The following is a 9,847-nucleotide window of genomic DNA, read 5'->3' as shown; positions in this document are numbered from 1 at the left end:
CTCACCCCCCCCCCCCCTTTATCTTCGAAACTACTGGGTCTAAAATTTTGAAAAAAATACACGAAATAGTTATTTATCTATAGATGACAGGAAAATCTATAAGAAATGTGCAGTCAAGCGTGAGTCGAACTTATGTTCGGAACCCTAGAAACGCGAGTCCGACTCGCACTTGGCCGGCTTTTTAACCTTAAAGCCTACTCTCGCTTAGTCGGTTTTTAATGTTATTATTAAGTATCATATGTACTGAGTTTTAACTAAGTAGGACCTAATTTTTAGTGTATTTTTTTCATTTGTAGGTATATGAAATCATGTTGTTAATATCAAAACTTACTACACTCACGTGTAATTCGCCCGGTATATACATTTATTCGTGTAACATAATAACTACAATTCTTTACCAGTATAACAAACTCAGTGCTCCAGAAAATTACAGTAGTCAGGGTTAACAATAAGATCGCGATTAGACCCATCACTTCCTTGGTTCAAGGCAGAAAACTTCGCTAATAGGCTTTTCTTTTATTACAAAAGCCATAAAAGATTCCCCAACTTGATCCCCTGTCGTAGCATTGATGTTATGACTCTTCTAGATATCTGCGAACAAAACGATATTTTACAGATGTGGCTTTTCTAAACTCGAAGAAAAAGTATGATTTTTTTATAAAGCGTATTAGATAGATACTATGGCATTCCCTTGAGTTACGAAAACGCATGGAATATAAATAATGGAATGGAAAATAACATTTTTTTTCGTGCTAAATTGGAATTTTGAATTTATTCCACCCTGAATGAAAAGTTCTTTACTTCCCTAAAATATCAAAATCCGACGATTAATAAATCCACAAAAATCGATCCAGTTACCAACATTATTTACTCGTATTATGAACAAACACGTTTACATTGAAATGACAAAACTACTAAATATGTATCATCTATTCACTCGCAAAAGTATAAATATCAACTGCTAGTTCGCATGCAGTCATACACTAATATAGCAAAACATAATCTACGCTTATATAAAACGACACTTAAGAAACTTCTCAAACACGAAATACATCAAGTCAAGTTCCAGCGAATGAAGTTTCACTTAATGTCGAGATAACGATCTGACTCCGTGAAGCCGATTCAGTCTTTGACGATTTGATAAGTTTTTCATCTTATTTTGATACAACCTTGAGACAGTGTGCGTTGCTGCACCAGGATCATACACTTTTTTAGCATGAGTTAAAGTTCCTGGGGATATTTTTTTCACACAAATTTACACAAAAATTACAAAACAAAGTAAAAAATCTTTATGTACAAAGGTGAACTTATTCCTAAACGGATCTCTTCCAGCTAACTATTGGGAGTGTTTAAGGAGCAAACACTAAAAGATGAAGGACAACTGAATATGAACATAATTATTAACAACTAGATGACCCGGCGAACTTCGTTTCACCTACTTACATATATCTTTCTTTTTTATGCAAACTTAATTTTTTCTATCATAAGAACCTCCTGACAATAACAAACACAATAAAAAAAGAAATGGCGAAATGGGTCCACCCGTTCACGCGCGATGCCGTGACCATGTGAAATAGGGATCGATTTCTATAATTACGTATAGGATAGGTGTATTCATTACACTAAAGTAACAAAAAAAAGCCTTATCAAACTGTTAACACGGAATTGGCTTCCATGGATATATTGAGGCGATTCATCTTGCTCCATGCAGATACGTACTGAATACACCTCGTCTATTCACCTGCCTCTGAGCCCGAGTGGTCATCAAGAATCTGTTACAGTATGTAAATTGAGAACTGCTAGGGAGTAATAGTGTACCTAGTAGGAGGGGGATCCCTTTGTTTGACATAAAGTTTTAAGCCATACCGTATTGTTTGTCATATTATCATAAGTCATAAAACTGGTCTGTTAACTTTTCAGGATTTTCTTAAGGTTATCCTGTAGATAGGTTAGGTAGGGTTAGGTTTGTTTTATGGCAATCCTGAATAGTTATACGTTGACACTGAACCAAACAAATTATGGCTAACGAAAATACGGACAAACAATTAAGTCATAATATTAAAAACTTTTTGGGAAATAACAGATATAATTAACAATAAAATCTATTAGTATGATGATTATTGCAAACCATTTTACAGTATTGTAGTAACTGATATTTAACTTTAGTGACTATTTAACTCCCGTTACTTCCCATATTATTATGTACAGTTTTAAATCACATATGTACGATTTTGGTTGAAGAAATGTCACTTTTGACATTGACAGACCGGTATCGTATCACTGAGATATCAGATAAGCATTGTTCGAATACGACCATAAGCATTCAAGTACGAGAGATTAAAGATTAAAAAGTACTCGGGACGTGATTATCTTACTAAAATATACTAAATATATTTATTACCTACATATATTCACGCGAGATATTTTAACAATCATCTACGATCATGTCATATGTCATATGGTATAGTCGTAAATGAGATTATTAATTATTGCAAAGTTTGAAAATATTCGTCACTATCTATTTATTAGTTTGTACCTAGGTATTTTTAATATTAATGCTAATTCACTGGAATTAAAGCAAGATTCTTTTCAATTCATGGATTAATTGAAAAAGGTTGACCGCTAGATTTAATCATAACGCCTATTGAGGTCCAAGTCATAAACTGGCGGATACACGAGTTTTATTTTGTCAATTAAGTGTTCCCAGTCATTTTTCTATCGTGTAGACACTGTTGATAGTTTTAAAGAAGTAATTTCGACATTACTTGCTAATTAGCTAATTTGCGCGTCCAATTTTTGGATTTAAAAATGCCTGTATAATGTATATTGGTATAAAATGGCCTTGTAAAAATTGGTAGGCCTCTTTTTATAAGGATGTAGTCCCTTTATACAGGCCTGAACCAGACAATCATTAATCTCGCTGACGTAAGAACGCCGCATCGCGCCACTTGAGCCGGCACAGAAGACGCCGTGTCCTCGTTTTCGGATTTCCTTTCACGTGTAATTTCCCTGGGCGCGGCGTTTCAGGCCGCGATTACAACAAAAGCTATTAAACCTATTATTTTCATATAAAAAATTTAATAGACGCAACGTAACAAGCTTTCAATTTAATTTTGTATTAATTTGATGAAGGTAAAAGAATTTTAATATGATTATCGTTTTACTGACACATTTTACTGTTAGCGAGATTCGCGCTACAAGCGTAGGTCGATAACACGCGGCTCGGAAAATGAATTAGATTTCTACTAGACTTCAACAAGTTAAGATATGGATAATTTAAAGATATTTGTAAGATAGATATGTCAAATTTAACGTTTCCGCGATTCCGGAGGTCCTCTTGAACGATTTCGACAAGTTATGACTTAGATATCCAAGTCACATCTAGTCGATATCTAATGTAGTTCTAGTTGATCTCTAGATCGTCTCTAGATCTTGTGATTATCTCGAAATCCGAAATCAGCCAACGGTTTGTTCCGTGCGAAAATCGCCTACGAATAGAGAACCCGCCTTGCGGGTCGGTGGAAGTGAATGTGTTAAAAAACTGTTCTGCTGTTTTTCGGGTTTCAGAAAAATTAAAGTTACGACCGAACTGATATGGTTCAGATATCACACAACGTCTAATAGTTAAAGGCAGGCTAAATGGAAAGCTACTAGGTACCATAACGTTCCGCGATTGTTGCGCCTTTTAGGGTCCTAGATATATTGGATATTCAATACTTACGGTATAGAATTTCCAATTTAGCTAGAATCCTAAATGGCATAACAATCTTAGCTGTGTTGTGGCTGTACAAGTGTACAAACCATAACGGACGTTAGTGCAACTGCACAGTGCACACGTGACATAGGTATTCCTTTCAGTCGCTGGCAATATAAAGCCAAAGCTATATTTGGTTAAGCTATAGTATTGTAACGTTGGGGCACCACCTTTACAAGTTTCACTGAGATAATGGTCTTGGAAGGAATTGGGGGAGAATTTGCCGATTGGTTTTGTTAATCAAAGCGCCGGTAATAAACGTTTGATGAGCTATTCGGTGAACAAATGATATTCCTCCGTAAATGTACCTTTAATGTTTATAAACAGCGGTTCCAAATAAGTAATGACGAGAAGCAAATCTCATTTACTTTGTACGAACGAGGGCTGATGAAAATTGAAATCGATATTAAATTAATTCCTTTTGTAACAATACTAATTCTCACGGCGCGCGGACTCGAATACTTTCTCGCTCGCACAGTACTACGTCATACCGGCCAGCCACCGAGGAGCACCGAGCGCGCACGACGATCGCCGACCGGGCGGTATAAAAGCCGCAGCCCGCGCCGCATCAGATCATACTTAGCTAGCGACTGCCTTAGCGATAGGTACACCTCTGTCCTTTGGCGAGTCATAATAAGTCTGGAGTTCGATAGCCCACCTGCAGTCTTCTCCAAGACTTACCTAGGTCCCTTGGCGATAGGTTCATAGACTGTCCCTTGGTTTTAACATTATTGTGAGCTGTCACGCTCAACAATGACAACTACCCACTCTTTTAAAGAAGAAGTTGCATCTACCCTACATAATTTTTCTAAACTACCCTACGTGTAAAATGGGACTGTACAAAATAAATAAGGAGGCAAACGACGAATCATCTAAAGAAGGTAGTAACAACACAACAAGAAGTCATAGTAGCAACAGAAAATCCACAGTAACACCAATACAGTTGATGTATGCTATTCAGACCAGCTTCACTCCAGGGGGAGGGTTCCGTCGAACACCCTCTCAGGCAGTAACTGTAAGGATAGTGCCAACTTGGCGAAAACTGAAGGAGACATCGTTCTACACAAGTCCTGGTACCTACTCTCTCTTCAGACATACGTGTGCCAGAGGGAGAGACTATAACAATACAGATCCTGGTACTCTCACGGGACGTTACCGAGCACCAGAGGGAGAGAATGTAACAATACTGATCCTGGTACTCTCACGGGACGTTACCGAGTACCAGAGGGGGAGAATGTAACAATACTAATTCTCACGGCGCGCGGACTCGAATACTTTCTCGCTCGCACAGTACTACGTCATACCGGCCAGCCACCGAGGAGAACCGAGCGCGCACGACGATCGCCGACCGGGCGGTATAAAAGCCGCAGCCCGCGCCGCATCAGATCATTCTAGCTAGCGACTGCCTTAGCGATAGGTACACCTCTGTCCTTTGGCTAGTCTCAAGTCTCGGTCGGGAGTTCGATAGCCACTTGCAGTCTTCTCCCTGACCTCCCTAGGTTTAGCTAGTGCCTTGGCGATAGGTTCCCGACTGTCCCTTGGCAATTTGCATCGGTAACAGGCGTGCTCAACCTTGCCGTCGGTTATTCGATTTTAAGTTAGTTAGGAAGTAACCAGTTTTGTATGAACCCATAAATGTATGCACCTATATGTATAAGTTTTCATAGTCAATAAAAGTATCGTTGACATTGGCGTTTGAGTGAAACTCCCATCTACCCTACACTTTGAATTTCTTAGAGTTGGACCGTAAAAACTAGTAAAAAGTCTGCAGCGATTTTGATGGCCCACGTAGTGCAAGTTTAGTGTCATTTTAAACGTCAAACTTCTATGAAATTATGACGTATAAATAACTCTTTCACTGCATGGGCTATCAAATCTGCAGCAGACTTTTATTGGTGCGACTATACTTACGTCTGTTTTTACAATTTAATTAATACGTGGTTAACCAACTATTCTTTTAAGGCCTGATTCGAAACAAATTTGACAAATTCAGAGTGATTTTTCTTGGATATTTTCTAGCTTACTTTATATATACACTACGACATTATAATTATCAGAATCACAAAATTATTATACCAAAAAATTTTTTTTTTATCAATTCTAAGATGATCAAAAAAATCAAATAAACGCCGCCGTCTTTTTAATTAGGCGCCAAATTGCTGTCAAAAACTTGATAAGTATGGAAGAAACTTGCACATAACTAATTTCCAACATAACCTGTTACCTAATATTATACCAATACTGAAAGGTAATTTCATTGCAATATCCATGAAACAATGAGGATCTAGACATATCTTCAAATATCTGGCGTATCAGGAATTTCGTCGATGTGGTGTCAGTTACCGGGCATTGGTTACTTTTCGACAGAGAAATCGACACCAACATCACTAAAAGAAACGGTTCGCAGCTTTAGTTTAATAATGCGGATTTCCAATATTACTTTGATAATATTTGGAGATGATCCACGATGTTTATGAGGCAATCAGCATGCTTAAGCCAGTACCCTCGAAATCGGACCAAAAAACTTGATTCAACAAAGTCCCACAGTATTGACCTATTGAACGGTATGGAGTGGAGTGTCCAAGGAATTAGTTCGTTAAAACAACAAAAACTATATGCAATATAATATTTCAAAATAAACATTGTTCTTGATAGGACTCAAACTAAGAAACTGTCAAAAAACACTGTCGGATGTATGATGGAGGGCATACAACAAAACTAACGACAGGAGCGGGAAGAAATGGAAAATGATGAATTTACTTATAAATAACAATTTTTAAACAAATTTTCAATAAATTATGGAAAAACAAATCTTGATTCAGCTAGCTTCAGTACCATTAATAGGGTTTTCAATTTGGCAGATTGAATTCGAATCAGGCCTTAGGTTTGCAAGTTAATTTTGTAATCGTAAGTGTATAAGTATTTAATTTAGTCAGCATTTTAGTTTCTTTTCTCCCTCCTACTTTGCAGTACAATAGTTCAGGCTTTAATCGTTTCTTAATAAAGTCTTTCTAAAACACATTTCACATATTTCAAAGTTAATTAAGTCTTCAGAGGCTATTACAAAGCATAGAAGTGGTAATTACGTCGTTCGTGCTCACTCAACAGTTACGTTTAAATTTCACCTCGGCTGCCAGCCTGGCTCATTAGGCGCTACTCTTTGATGCATGCTAATTTGATTTACCTTCCGAAAAGTTGTAATTAAGAGAATTTGGTTAATACTGACTACCCTACAAAACGATATATTAAGTTAAAAGACGCGGGATCTTCTTAGGAATCATTAGACCTACTTAAAATACATAAGAACTGCACCCAAATTAAAAAGGCAAGAGCACACTTGTCTTGCTTCGTTTGTGTGACGTGCACGTGCGCGGTCGCTAAAATGTTGGAGCCGCACACGCACACGTCACGCAAGCGAAGCGGTGTGCCGTCTCTCATAAGGATCTGTATACTACAACGCGCACGTCTACGCACACGAATCCGGTATGCACAGGCCTTTAACCAGTATCTCTCCAGGTCCAATACTAATTAGAATTTAATTGTTTTCATTATAGCTAAAGCCTTAAAAGCTTTATCTAGGCAACTTCCCTAATGACTTGAAATGGGGCAAAATAGCGTTGTCTGAGCCAGTGAAATAAGTAATTAAGACTATTTGTTGATCAGTCCTTCAGATGACTTCGATTATACACTCGTCATCAGTTATATCAAAGTGGTAATACCTTAACAATAAAATCTGTAATAGGAATACATCGCATTTAAAATTCACAATTTTTTTCTTATTTTTAACAATAAGTAGAAGAACCCATCAAACAATAAATAGAATTTGTAAGGAAGCCGATAGCGGGAGCACTTCAAGTTATTTGCTTTACGGTTCACCGTAAATTGCAGTAGCAGTTTGTGATTTGGCTTCGGATAATTGTGCTTACTTATACTCAAACACAGAAAGATGCATGTAACTAATATATAAAAGGAATTGCATGTGTGATGATGATATCTATTTATTGAATGCTATTTGGAAAAAGAAAGCTTCATATATGAAGTTAGAAAAGGTAAACAGGGTAAATTAATGGGGGTTGTGATATAAAATGGTGGCGTTGTATGCTATATTTTGGCGGGTTTTCGTTTTTCACAAAAATGTAGCTTACATACGTATTCGACCTTCTATTGTATAATACGTCTAGATGATCTCCTACCATATCTGCCCCAAAAAAAGTAATACCTGATAGTCTATTAAAGTAAGATTCGAAGTAAGAACCAGTCTACCGTCACACAAATAATTTGCGATTGTAAATTTGGAACCAAACGATTTCCTTAAACGATATCTTTATTTTTCGGGTTAGTTCATTTTGGCAGTGTGCAACACTTGAAAATGTGATATGCATTGCAATGTGCCAATACCTACCAATGCATTGAAACTCCGTCCCTTCTGAATATGCTTACGTTCGCGTCTTATTGAGGTTGATCTTCTTTTAGCCGAGATTTTTGTATAGGTAATAAATGTAATAATAAATTATATCTCAAGCTGACGATAATGCCATAAATTAAATTCAGTAACTTTTCAGTACCTACCTATCATTACCTTACCTATGTACTATTCTACATATGTGCCTTACTGGAACATATGAGTCGTAATAACCATTGGCTTGTCTCATTATATCTCTTTGATCTTAATAGGTATGATTTTGGTCTTTTTGAAATTCGATTTGAGTTTGTACTCGTGTAAGACTTAATGCGGCTGTACATGGTCGCCACAAAGCTCAATTTTCTTTGGCCCTCTTAGAAGGAAAAATAAGAAAACCGCTCGAGATTATTTACTGTTGTTTCATTTGACAGAAAATGTAGAAATATTTTGAAAGGCAAAATCTGCGGCGGCAGAGCAGCATTACCTCTAGGGTTGACGTATTAAATATTCATTGCGACCGCTTTCCCGTAGCTGACGTGTAATTAACCTGAACCGTCCTTCCTAATTTAATCAAGTTTTTTTCTGACATTGAAATTAAAAATATGCTGGTATCTTTTATAATTGAAACCAAATAATACAGGGTATTAGCGCCGAGTATAATTTTATTCCATTCGCCGTCGACACTTTTGGTCCATGAGGCTTTTGCGGTTTGAGAGCTTCTTCAAAGACCTATCGAATGGACTCAGAGACGCCACAGGAGACCGAAGAGCCGGCAGTTCCCTCGCTCATCGTATCAGCCTAACAATTCAACAAGAAAGTACTGCCAGCGTTTTCGGTACTATTTTGTTTTAATTTAATTTAGTTTTTATTATTAACGAAAAATCAATGAAACCTTAAACGTTAACGTATTAAACGTTATCAAGTTATTTAATACAACTTAAATTATATTAATGCCCTGCCCTGTCTGTTAGCTAAGAGCCGTTGTATGTAGTCCGAACAATTGAAAGATTATTAACTCAAAATTTTATACTGATACTAAGCACTTGCGCTGATGTTCCAAATGAAGTATTAGAAGATGCGAGAAGCATTTAATATGGATATATGTATCTACATAGGTATGTGTATCCTACTACTTATTTAACAGACGGCTGATTTGAACTTAAAATTTGATGTTAATTTATTCGCATTTGGCCATATCTAACTACTAAATACGCAATCAATGATATACATAATATTATCGTCATTTAGAACGTTCATCGCAAACCTTTGATGTACCATAATATTTATTTTGGTATTTTATTTAAAATAATTAACCGCTCAGTCGGTTAACATGGTTGTTGAAACGACAGAAGCACCGAGTAACTCGATTGGCACTTTTAATTAATAGTGCTTCTCTTTGCTGTAAACAAAAAGCGGAAGATCAAGTGTCTTGATATCTACTATTTCAGGCGGATATCCGGTTTTCTCATCACTGAGCATCCGGCCGGCGGGTTGTTCGCAGCCGGTCGTGAGTGTTTGTGCAACTTTATATGAGCAAAGCATTTTGTTCCAATCTCGATATTTCCGTTTTACAGCCGCTTTGAAGCAACTTGAAGTGGGGTGGAGTTGATAAACTTGTGTATATTTGAGTAAGTACCTAAATACTTCAGTTCATAATTGATATAACAATATTTATACCTATTTTTATTCTG

Source organism: Cydia fagiglandana, chromosome 2, assembly GCF_963556715.1.
Source record: "Cydia fagiglandana chromosome 2, ilCydFagi1.1, whole genome shotgun sequence".
Taxonomy (NCBI): domain Eukaryota; kingdom Metazoa; phylum Arthropoda; class Insecta; order Lepidoptera; family Tortricidae; genus Cydia; species Cydia fagiglandana.
The sequence above is the reverse complement of the archived record's forward strand: the minus strand, read 5'-3'. Positions refer to the sequence as shown.